At 44.7% G+C, this 13041-nt stretch overlaps 2 pseudogenes; both read right to left on the minus strand.

Annotated features, from left to right (window-relative positions):
* Positions 1-2140: 2140 nt before the first annotated feature.
* LOC105943503 (immunoglobulin heavy variable 1-2-like) lies at positions 2141-2568 on the minus strand (annotated as a pseudogene).
* Positions 2569-10499: 7931 nt separating this feature from the next.
* Positions 10500-10940, minus strand: LOC101552872 (immunoglobulin heavy variable 1-2-like; annotated as a pseudogene).
* Between the last annotated feature and the right edge of the window lie 2101 nt (positions 10941-13041).

The raw sequence follows: 13041 nt of genomic DNA on the forward strand, positions 1-13041 counted from the left end.
AAGTCAGGGTTAAAGCCCCTTATCCCAAAAACACTCAATTTTGAGGATCAGTTCTCCTATTGTGCTGCAATAGTTGCTACCTTGCTGTGTATACTTTAAGTCCCATATTTTGATACAGATCATTCTGTATCTGTTCCTTTCCTGCTGACTGATTCACTCAGCATGATATCCTCTAGTTTTTTTTCTATATTTCAGAAAGTTGAGTGATTTTCAACTCAGAAAGCATGGTAAGGCCCACAGAGGGTGGACAGGATTAGGACTCTTTTCAGGTGTTCCTCATGCATGTGAAATTTATGAGTAAAATGTCTTCAGGGTAATGTCCCAGACCTTCTGGATTCAGTTGGAAGTGTGTAGTACCAGGAGAGTGTTTGGTGATTTGAGAACGTGGCATTCCCAGGTGTCACTTGGAGTTGTCACTTCACACAGAGGGAAGACTGAGAGTCTGACCAATCTAGAACTGTAGGTAGCAATTCAGTCACCAAGAAGCCTCATCTAGGTGCCTGCTCCGTGCAGAGGCAGGAAGGGTGCATTGAGAACAATTCTCGAGGTTTGATTTCTGGACTGCCCTGTCCCAGGAATCTGTCTGTGCCTTTCTGCTCTGCTCACACTGACAATCCAGGCTGGCATTCAGGTTGGGCCCCTGCTTCTGTGCTCTGCATTGACCTCGTTTGGAACTTTAGCCCATACTGTGAAAATTGTGGCTTCAGGAATTGATGGGTCATCCTTATTCATGTATGTTCAATGTTTTTGTAGAGGAGGGAATGATTATACCCTCACATTAGATATGTGCATTTTCCCTGTCATTGCGATGGGTTTTGTTTACTTTCTGTAAATTGAATATTTTGATAAATTTGGTAACACTATTGAAAGTGCAGGTTGAATCGTGCATAAGAAGTAAAGGTCGTAGTCCAACTACAGAAGGATGCATATTCCCAGTAATACCGCGATCTACATGACTGATAGCGCATCACTTAGTCATGGTTTCTGAAACTTCCCAGTGGACACTAATAGGAGACTTACATCAACACATACACACATACATATATGTTTGTGTGTATATATTTCAATTTTCCACTCATGTACTCTACACATTTGTGCATGGATATACATCCATGCATATATGTCCTCAATATCAATTGAGAGAAAGTGATAAATTTTAATTTTTTCCCAGATTGCAAGGCATGCACAAAATTAATGTCTCACTCAATGCTATACTTCTCCCAGGAATATTGGTCAGTCGGTGGGGTCAGACGCCAGGTAAACTCAGCTGGATGTATGACCGTGGGGTGGAGGGTGCAGCACCTGAGGCCATGCTCTAGATAATGTCCACAGGTCTATGCTACTGCCAGCCGCTCTGGGGAAATCCAAGATTTCCCCATCTGTGCTTGGGTAATGACCTTCCTCTGAACTGGGCTGAGATGTCCCCAAGATCAGGACTTCACAGACCCTGACCCTGACCAATTTCTTGCAACCACGTGATAGGAGAAATGGGAACATGGTCCCTTTTATATAGGGCCATCTCCTCCGCCATCCCTTATTCAATGGCAGAATTCCAGGTCAGCCCCTGATGATTTGGTGTGTTGTTTGTGACATTCTTGGTATACTCCAGTTCAGTGCTCAGGGATCACTCCAGCTCAGCAATATAGAGATATTATATATTCTGTACAAAGGGACAGAGATGAATAGAAACTCCAGCAGGGGTTCTGACCAAAACAAGGAATCCATCTTGATTTCTTACAGAGAAAAAGATTTCTTACAGAGACAGAATTTCAAACAAAATGTGTAACATTGGGAGTCTGCCATGGGTAGACAAACAGTTCAGGAACCTGCAATGACACCAGCCCAAACTTCCATGTGGTTCTTCCTGTACAATCTGACATGGTCCACACATGATTCTGGAAGAAAATATGAGTGACTCCAGGTGTTCTCAAGAGAAGCCATCTTCCTCTTGGTTATTGATGAAGGACAGAGAGAGATCCTGAGCCTTTCCCTCAAATGAAGCCAGACCCTGTGAGTCCCATTCTGTGTCTCAGACCCTGACTCTCTGAGGAGGAAGTCAGGAGGATCAGTGTCCCTGTCATCTCCTCACCCGGCACAGCTGCTTCTCCCTCACTTTTCTGACACACTCAGGATGTGGTTGTTACACTGTGTCTCTCACACAGTAATACACGGCCATGTCCTCAGTGCTTAGCCTTCTCAGGAACATGTAGGCTGTGTCCTTGAACTTGTCTACAGTGAGTGTGAGTCTGGTGCATACCTTGTATAACTATCACTAGGGTGTATCCAGCCCATCCACTTGAGCCCTTGTCCCGGGGCCTGCTGCACCCAGTGCATCCAGTAGCTGGTGAAGGTATATCCAGACACCTTGCAGGAGATCTTCACTGATGTCCCAGGTTTTCCCACCTCAGTCTCCGACTGCACCAGCTGTACCTGGGAGTTCACACCTGTGGACAGCAGACAGGAGTGGGTGGACTCCACTTGACTGGTCTGGTTCCCTCAGCCTGAAGGATAGGGACGCTTACCTGCAGCCACTGCCACCAGGAAGAGAATTCTCTAGATCCAGTCCATGGTGAGGACCGTGCACTCAGGGGTTTCTGAAGGTGTGGGTGTGCCTGCTATTTGAGGTTGTCAGGACACAGACACATCTGTATTTAACTCAGTGTCCCTGGCGTAATTTGCATAGTCATGAGGAGATAGAATTCATAGCTGAAGGTCTGGTCCAACCTGAGAAGCGGCTGGTGGAAGCCACCGGGTCCATCCTCAAGGGGAGGGAAGAGGTCCACGGTCTGATTTGTTTGAGGAGATGAGACCTGCCCTGTCCCAGGACTCTGTGCACACAGAGCTCTCCCTCTGGAGGGCCAAGCCCTTTCAGGACCTTTCCCTCAGGGCCCCCATATCTGTATGGCCTGGACACATCTGGACACAACTGGGCTTTGAGGTTATTTATGGGATCCTGTAACTGTCCAAGGGATACTAGAGTGAGACTACAAAACCATCCAAATGCTCCAGCGGTTTTTACTGGAGATATTACGCAGTCCAGAAACACCACCTGCATACAGGATTTGTTCCTCCTCAAACATTTTTAAGTATGCACAATTTAACTTTCTTTATCCTATACTTATTTTAATTTTGGTTATCAAGAAAGCAAAATTTAGGTTTTTTTAAAAAACAAGTTATTATTATTTTATTTTTATTGAATCATTGTGATATAGAACCTTACAAAAGTGTTCATGATTAGATTTCAGTCATACAGTATTGCTGTTTCTGAAGAGAAACCCCCTTCACCTCTGCACCCACTTCAGGCCTGTAACCTGGTGCTCTTGGGACTGGGCGCCCCCTGCAGCCCGGTCCCAACCCTGCAGAGAGAGTCTCTGGGCTCTCAGGGGCATTAACCTCTTGGTGTCTCTAATATAAGATTGATTCTTGGAACTTCACTTTAAAAGCCTTGTTCATGAGTCATATTCTTCTGCGGGCCTTTTGTTCTGGTTCTTAGTCACACCAAGTTGTTCTGAGTACTTGCTCCTGGCTCTGTGTTCAGGGAATACTCAGGTAGATGCATCCTAGGAAAATATTGTCAAATCAACTTAATTTATACATATATAAATTACAAGGTGATACTGAGTGTTCATTTTTGATATTCTGTAAAAGAAATACAATAAATAATTAGTTCGAATAAAAATAATGTAAACCACCAGCTAAAAGAGGATTTCAAAATTTAAGTAAAGACTTTAAACAAAAATTGTATATTAAATTTGCTCTGTTAATGAAGACTTCAGAAACCAGGCATGAGTCTAACACATATGCAATAAGTTAGTTACGTAGCAGTATTAGTATAACAAATATAAGTAAACACGAAATGAATAAAATAAAATAAATAAAGCTTTATGGCACATATGACTTGAACTCTCACCTTTTCAGTGATACAGAATAATATTACTTAAAGAAATTTACTTAGAGAAATGCAAGGGGAGAGAAAGAGAGATCCGTGCTCATGAGAGAATATGGGATTCTCCAAATGGGAAAAATCCTCTGATTTCTGGTCAGATATGTTAGAAGTCTGGAAAACATCATTCCACCCAGCACACGTGAATACCTGAACAAGTGAAAGTCAGAGATTCACTTTCTGTCTCTCTGTGAATACTAGGAAAAGAGAGAGAAGTAACATAGTATTATCTAACAAAATTTACTTAGGGAAATGAAAGGATGGAAGAGAGAGAGAGAGAGAGAGAGAGAGAGAGAGAGAGAGAGAGAGAGAGAGAGAGAGAGAGAGAGAGAGAGATGGTACAGGATTGTGACAGGAAGCACAGTCCAAACACAGAATCTGGTCATCATCACTTGAGCCATCCTTCTCCTTTATTGATCCCTAGGATTCTACATGGGTTCTCTCTCTCTCAATAGAAGAGAGAATTGTATCCTTATCTCACACCTGATACAGAATTTAATGAAAAGTGGACGTATGATTCAACTTTGACAGCAGAATCCTTAAAATACACAGAGGAAAACCTCAGCCAGTCTCTCCATGACACTGATAAAAATCATAAAATGTGGAGGAAACAAACAGGTTCTTCCCAAGAGCAACATTAATATGGGCTATAGGTTTACGAAAAGTCATTTATGGACACTTACTATTCGATAAATGTTAATACAAAGTACAATGAAGACCATCTCTCCCCAATGAGAATAGCTTATATGGAAAATATTGTAAGCAACCAGTTTTGGAAGGTTGCCAAAGAAACCTTCTGTGTTTGTGGGAACGTATCTATATAAAATTCTATGAGATTTCTCTAAAGAGTGAAAATAGAATTTCCAAGTTGTAACTGATTCTATTTTTTGATAACTTCACCCAAGCATGAAAACAATCATTAGGGAAAATACATGTAAACGTATTTCAGTTGTAGCATTTAGAATAGTTGCCCATCATGGAAACAATTCTAATGTTTAATGACAATTTTATGGATAAGGAATTGTGGTATATATACACAATGGGATACTATGCAGTTATAAGAAAAGACAAAATACTAGTCTTTTCTGCACCATGGATGGAACTAGAGAATATCAGATAAAGTGAAGTTTGTCAGAGGGAGAAGGACACATTCAGACAATCTCATCCACCTGTGGTACACAGAGAACAGAGCATAAGGATGGACAGGATCCAACGATAACTGCCCCTGCATCCTAACCACACTTTGGGGTTCCCGAGAGGAGTCTGGTGGGGGCTCAGATCACTGGGAATAAGAGACCAAGCACAGGGGCCACAGCAGAGTGTGGGGGTCTGTGGGGATTTGGTGCTGGGAGAAGTGCAGGAAGTCTGTGACCCACAAGCATCAACACTCAGACGTGTTCCCTCAATGACAATAAAAAAGGTAATGGGGGAAATCTCTCCTTTATGTGTAAAGCAATGATCTTATTCAGAAGGAAAACTGATTAGAATTTACCAATTGTGATATAACAGTCTCTAAGGGACTCTGAGAGAAAGTGGAATAATCAGTTTTGTACTAGAGGAGAAAGTAATAATTAAAATTTATATATTTGGTTTATTAATCTTTTTAAAAAAGTGATTCCAAAAAAGTGGAAAAAGAGTTGTAAAAGAATGGAGAAGATTCAGTATCTGTACTTCAAACCCCAACTCTGAGAGAGAGAGAGAGAGAGAGAGAGACTGAAAGAGAAAGAGAAAGAGAAAGAGAGAAGAAAAGTGCTTCTATAGAGGCAGGTGGGCAAAGGGTGGGGGGTGGGGGTGGTGATGGGGGAAACTGGAAATGTACTCTGGTGGAGGGGTGGGAATTAGAACACTGTATGATGGAAACAATTATGAACGTCTTTGTAAAGATTCATCTCACAGTGATCTAATAATATAAAAAAATAAAAATTTTTAAAAAGAAGAAGAAAGAAAAGAATGTAACCCCCTTACAGGCCCCTCCCCACCTGCTCCAGGAACACAGTCCTGGAGTCCGGGGTCAGAGCGACCCCTGCTGATCACATGCAGCCTTGCAGCTCCCCTGTCTCCCTCAGGAGTTTTGCATCTGGGCTCACAGGGACTTGTCCTCACTCTCTTGCAAAATAATACACGGCTGTGTCCTCAGTTACTGAGCTACTGAGTTTTAAGTAAACTTAGTTCTTGGAAGTGTCTCTTGTGATGCTGAGTCGAGACTTAAGACTTGGATTATATTTTGTGACTCCATTATTCCACATCAAATCAACCCAATCCAGCCCTTTTCCAGGGACCTGGAGGACCCAGTGTACATGATAGCTAGTTATAGAGAATCCAGAGACTGAGCAGGTGAGGGACAGCATCTGCGAGCGCGTCACCAGGCTTAGTCCCGACTCCTTCAGATGTATCTGGGACAGAACACCTGGGGACAGAGACCCACAGTGATTGACAGGCTGAGAGGCGCCAACCCCACCTTTGAGCCTCTGTCCAGGGATTACTCACATCTGGGAGTTGCCACCAGAAAGAGGAAGAACTAGCGCTGATGCATGTTCCTGCCCACGAGGTCCATGATCTCAGACACTGTGTCAAGAAGACAGGGAGCCTGAGTTGGGGTGAGTGTAAATGTTGTTTTAAACTTGAGTCCTGAGTGTAGATTTGCATGGGGGGGCTCTTAAAGAAATGATGGGGCTTAGAGGAAGCTGGTGTGTGGGCTCTCCTGGGAGGAGGTGCTGACTGTGGCTCAGATACTCAGGCCTGTCCCTGGGGCCCTGTCAGAACCAGACCTCTTCCTCCAGCACAGGAAATGTGCTGAGGAGCTCTCAGGAAACAGAAATTGCTTAGTGAGAAAGGGCAGTGGATGAAGATAACATAAAGGAGATCAGGGAGACAACTGCATGAACTCAGAGGCACTTTGTCCTTGTTTTGGAGAGGCACTTTGTCCTTGTTTTGGAAACAAGAGACCTGGTCCGTGAGGACAGACAACAGTAGAGAGGTGCTTGTCAGGGACAAGTCTGGTGCCTTCTGTCCTCTAAACACTGCTTTTGTGTCTTTCCTGGCATAATTTCATTTGTTTTCCTTGAATCAGGGAAACCCAGAACCTTCGGTAACATCCACTTACGCCGCTGTGCGTGCTGCTAGGCTGCAGCCTGTGTGGGGGACCTGAGTGGCCCCTGCTGCTCAGTCTCCTTCCGTTATTTCCATGACCAATTGCCTTGGGATATCTGGATTCCTGGAGGCTCCTTGAAGGGTTGCCACCAGGTCACTGTCTCCACCTTCATTCCTCTGTGGGTCCCACAGCTCACCTCTGCTCTGAGCACCCGGAAATCATCTCCCTCGCTGCTCCTGGGGCTGAACCCGTGTGTAGTCCTGAGTTGGAGCGACCCCTCCTGGGGATTCTGTGGGACATGTAGGGCTGCACTAACTCCCCACACTGCCTCCATCTGCCTCCATTGTGCTCTAACAGGGAACAACTCCCACTCTACCATAAACTGTCCCTCATTGAGCCCCAGCTGGTCCAAGCCCTGACACACAGTCACCGTGACCACGGAGAATAATCGGGATGCGAATATGATGCACTGCCAGAACCGAGTCCAGGTCAGGTCCACAGTTTAAGGTTTGTGCAAGTCAGGCCTTTGCGGGAAACCGTTTCTGCCCAGTCCTCTCTCACGGTCCTGGGCAACGGCTGTCCCTTAGGAAACTGTGCATCTAACACAGAATTTGCACACCCACAAGAAGGACATTAGGATTTCCATGAAGAGTTAGTGGGTTTCAAATGTTTTAATAGAAAAGTAAAAACCAAATAATTCATCCATGAAAAAAATTTCTTGTGTTTTCTAATGTTTCTACTAGAATGTTAAAAATTTTCTCAGTCATCTCCCATATTATTTTGAAACTGTAAAAATCCTGAATGTAGGTATCAAGGCCATATATTAGCCGATTATACACAAAACTATCATAATCTCTGACAAATAAGATTATTTGATATATCACAGGAAGGAGAATTTAACTATGATCCATCAATTTGTTTATCATTCTCAAAATGTCATTGGAGTCATTAAGGTGGAATTAAATTGTCCATTGTTGGCAATATGAAATCTGTATGCCAGGACAATAATAATTCTGGAATATTTTCCCAACTTTGCAGAAATCTGTCCTAGCTAATGTCCCTGGCATCAGTATGAGAGATTCTTTTTCGGTAGTCAGCGCTCAGCATTCCTCTCTGCCAGTGGCTGGGGGTCCTGTCTCTCTCCTGCCCTTACTGAGGTGGGTTTCCACTGTGTGTCGTTATGGAAATTTAACTCAGTGATACAGTTGCTCCAGACAAGCACTGTGCTATGACAAAATATCTCCCAGGGAAATGTATTCCATGTTCAGGAATAAGTAAGAACTTTAAGATGATGATGCCAGTGGCTGTCTTGAGAAGTTGGGAATTCCCGGGTGACATCTGAGACTGGAGTCATGTACAGAGAAAGAAATGAGCATAGACTGAGTCACTGCATTGTGGTAAACAGCAGCTTAATACCCAGGGACCCACATAGGAGTCTGTTCTTGGGCACAGATGAGAAAAATGCATCAGGGACCATCATGGAAGCTTCATTTCTGGACTTGACCCCCTGTGAAGGTGCCTCTGCCTGTCATAGATTTGTGTTGGCACACATGTTCTCAAAGCTGGCCCTCAGTTAGGGCCTTTGACTTCCTGATCTCCCTTGGCCTCTGTTGGAGCAGATCTGTGCCCATATTTGTATCAAAATTCCAACAGGTTTGTCTAAGCATCAGTGGTTCAGTGGGTGGACAATGTTCCCTTTGGGGAGGGAACCAAGGGTGTCATTGTTGGGCTCCGAGCTCAGTCCCTGATTAATATATTGTTGATTCACCACTGCTAATGTAATTTTGGGGTATTTTAGAGGGAAAATTTGGGATTTGGGGCAGCATGATAAATAAAACTAACACTATATCTTCTTCTGTCCCCAGATGTCCAGGAAGACTGTGGGCAAACACACATGTGACCACTTATCCAGTGGCCTCTATCATGTCTCATGGACACTCCATGGACACTAATGGGAGATGAGCTTATCTTTCCAAGTACCAATTCTCTAGTTTTTTGATTTTTGGGTTTTGTCAAACTCTTTTCTCTAGGTTCTAAAACTAGGGTCATTACTAATGGTAAGTGTCCATGCATTTCTCCCTGGGTATCTGTCCTCTCTGCCAACAGATACCAGCGAAAATATTTGGTTATTCATTATGCATATCAAAATATTTTCAAATCTGGCTCAAAAAATGGCATTTTTTCCTAGGAATTTTACGGCGGGTGAATTAAGATGCCATCTCCCCTCAACTGGAAGCTCTGAGTTCTGGCATTGCCAACAGGGTCCCCTGAACCTTGCTCAAGAACCAGCTGCTGCTGCTCAGGGATCAGCCCCTCCGCACACATCTCCCTGGTGTCTCTGCACTCTCTGAGTGAAGCATCTCCTCAGCATTGGCAGGACGCCTGGAAGGTCAGGGGTCGCAGGGACAGACTGAAAGGCACGCAGGGTTTACTCTACTGCATCATGTTCACAGAGGAATGTCACAGCGAGTGTAAGGACAGGACACAGTCATGCTCTCATTACAGAACCCCACGTGATCATGGACTTCAGCCCGTGGCCACTATCCTAGTGTCACCGTCTCCACTTGTCTAGTGGCTGGATTCCAGTTCAGGGATATGAAGCCGAAAATACGCACATGGGGCGGGGCCTACAGCCTCTCAGAAGGGGTCTCCCAACACCTGGATTCCATCTCAGAGAAAAGGATTTCCTGCTGGCCCACAGCAGGTGAATATGTGCATACTTAGATGCAGGGATGTTTTCTAGTTGTACACATTAGTCCCAGGAATCTCTGTGTCTTTTCAGGACAAATCACAGACAGGAGGTCAGGAAATGAGGGGTAGACAGGCACAGACCCTGATGCACCTGGGTCACTCCTCCATCATAGCTGGTGTCTGTGTCCCCGTCTTCTACCGAGTGCCACGTATGTGATGCTGAGAAGTGGAAAAGAAGTTCAGCATGATTTCCATCTATTTAAATTCCCCAAAGGACAACCTTCTTTTGTCCCAAAAGGTAGAATATCAAGTATTTTCCTGGAGCATGAGCGATGGTCCCAAACCTGCAATGGTCCCAGCACACACTGACATGTGTTAGCTCCTGTGATAACTGTGAAACCGCAGGACTTCAGCCATATAGGAAACAGGAGTGAATGACTGTGCTGGAGGAAAGAATCAATGGACCCACAAAGCCCCCAGCACATACTTCCAAGTGGTTCTTCCACTAGCATCTTCGAAGCACCAGCAAACAATCCAACAAGAATATATGAGTGACTCTAGGTGTTCTACAGAAGCATCTGCCTCTTGGCTCTTGCTAAAGGACAGAGAGATCCTGAGCCTTTCCCTCAAATGAAGCCTTGCCCTGTGAGCCCGATTCTGTGTCTCAGACCCTGACTTTCTGAGGAGGAAGTCAGGAGGATCAGCGTCCCTGTCAACTCCTCACCAGCACAGCTGCCTCTCCCTCAGTTTTCTGACACACTCCGGATGTGGTTGTCACACTGTATATCTCGTACAGTAATACACAGCCGTGTCCTCAGTGCTCAGCCTGCTCAGTTCCATGTAGGCTGTGTCCTTGGACTTGTCTGCACTGAGTGTGAGTCTGCCCTGGAATTTCTATGCGTAGTTTGTACCACCATTGTCAGGGTATATGTTTCCCATCCACTCAAGCCCTTGTCCCAGGGCCTGCCACAGCCAGTGCATCCAGTAGCTGGTGAAGGTGTATCCGGATGCCTTGCAGGAGATCTTCACCGATGTCCCAGGTTTTGCCAGCTCAGCCCCTGACTGCACCAGCTGTCCCTGAGAGTCCACACCTGTGGACAGCAGATAGGAGTGGGTGGACTCCACTTGACTGACCCCATTCCCTCAGCCCAAGGAATGGGGACGCTTACCTGCAGCCACTGCCACCAGGAAGAGAATTCTCCAGGTCCAGTCCATGGTGGGAACCCTGCACTCAGTGTCTTCTGAAGGTGTGGGTGTGCCTGCTCTGTGCTGCTGTAAGGATACAGACACATCTGTATTTAACTCAGGGTCCCTCGTGTAATTTGCATATTCATGAGGAGGTAGAATTCATAGCTGAAGGCCTGGTCCAACCTGAGATGGGGCTTGTGGAGGCCACCGGGTCCATCCTCAAGGGGAGTGCAGCGCTCCATGTTCTGATTCTTGTTTGAGGGGATGAGACCTGCCCTGTCCCAGGACTCTGTGCACACAGAGCTCCCCCTCTGGAGGGCCAAGCCCTTTCAGGACCTTTCCCTCAGGCACCCCCACATCTGTCTGGCCTGGAGACATCTGGACACACCTGGGCTCTGAGGCTATTTCTGGGATCCTGTAAATCCCCAAGGGATTCAACAGTGAGACTACAAAAGCATCCTAATTCCCCAGTTGTTTCAATTGGTGATATTAAGAACTCCAGAAACACCACCTGTATACATGTTTTACTGCTTATTAATATTAAAAATGTTCTTCCCCAAACGATAAGTATGCACAAATTCACCTTCTTTGTCCTACATTTATTTTCATTTTGGTTTTCTCAACGAAGCAACATTTAGTTTTCTCTATTTTTTAAAAATTTTATTTTTATTGCTATTTTAATTAATCACTGTGAGATAGACACTTACAAAGCTGTTCATGATTAGATTTATCTCATACAGTATTCATGATTCTGAAAAGAAACTCCTCTCACCCTTCTAGCCTGCAACTCAATGCTCTTGGACCTGGCCCCCCCCTGCCGCCTGGTCTCCACCTTTCAGGAAGAGCTTCTGGGCTATCAGAGGCTTTAATCTCTTGGTGTCTCTAATACAGGATAGAATCCTGGGCTTTTACATTAGAAACCTTGCTCACTAGTCATATTCTGTTATGGGCCTTTTGTTTTGGTTTTGAGCCAGATATGACACTACTGAGGGCTTACTCCTAGCTCTGTGTTAAGGAATCGCTCAGGTAGGTGCACCTCAGGAAAATATTGAGAAGTCAAATTAATTTATATTCATATATATAAATTTAAAGGTGATACTGAGTGTTCTTTTTGATATTATGTAAAGTCAAAACAATAAATTATTCACTAAAATAAAAATAATGTAAATGATCAAATTACAAGATGATTTAAATATTTATGTATCACTTGTATCACTTGTAGTCTCATTGATCTTCGATTTGCTCGAGCGGGCGCCAGTAACGTCTCCATTTGTCCCTGTTGCGAGCTAGTGCAGCCCAATGATACCTGCTCGCTCCAAGAACAGGAAGAGCCTCAAATAGTTCATTCAGAGATTTGACGAAGAAATCTGACCATCTAGTTGGTGGGCGGCCACGAGGTCTTCTGAAGTCTCGTGGAATCCAATTGGTAACAGCTCTAGTCCAGCAGTCGTCTCTGAATGACCGGCCCATCTGATTTTGATGCCTTGGCAAATGAGACAGCATCCCTGATTTTTGACCGTCGATGGAGGTCAGAACTCCGAATTCCTTCTCTCACTTGAGTGAGACATGATATTCCCAGCATAGCTCTTTCGATTCCTCTTTGGGATACCCTAATAGCATTCTCATCCTGTTTGCTTAGTGCCCAGGTCTCTGAGGCATATGTTAGTGCAGGAAGAACGGTGGAATCGAAAAGATGTGCCCGGAGTCGGAGGTTCTTCATTCTCTTAACCAACTCTTCGACGCTCTTGAATGCATTCCACTCTGCTCTCTTCCTCCTGCTCAGTTCTGGCACCAAGTCATTCCTCATGTTGATTTCTCGACTCAGGTACACATAGCTGCTGCATTCGGAGATGTTTGTTCCATTGAGAGTAAATGGAGCTTCAGGGACCAGTTCATTTTTCAGGAACATCATCTTGTTGAGATTCAGCTGCAATCTGACCTTTCCACACTCGCGGTCGAAGTCGGTCAGCATTTGTGCCGCTTAGCTAATGTTTGGTGTTATGAGAATGATGTCATCGGCAAAGCGGAGGTGGTGTAATTGCTGACCATCTATCTTCACTCCCATTATTTCCCATTCCAGTCATCACATGATGTGCTCAAGGGTGGCACTGAAGAGTTTTGGTGAAAT

Source organism: Sorex araneus, chromosome X, assembly GCF_027595985.1.
Source record: "Sorex araneus isolate mSorAra2 chromosome X, mSorAra2.pri, whole genome shotgun sequence".
Classification (NCBI taxonomy): domain Eukaryota; kingdom Metazoa; phylum Chordata; class Mammalia; order Eulipotyphla; family Soricidae; genus Sorex; species Sorex araneus.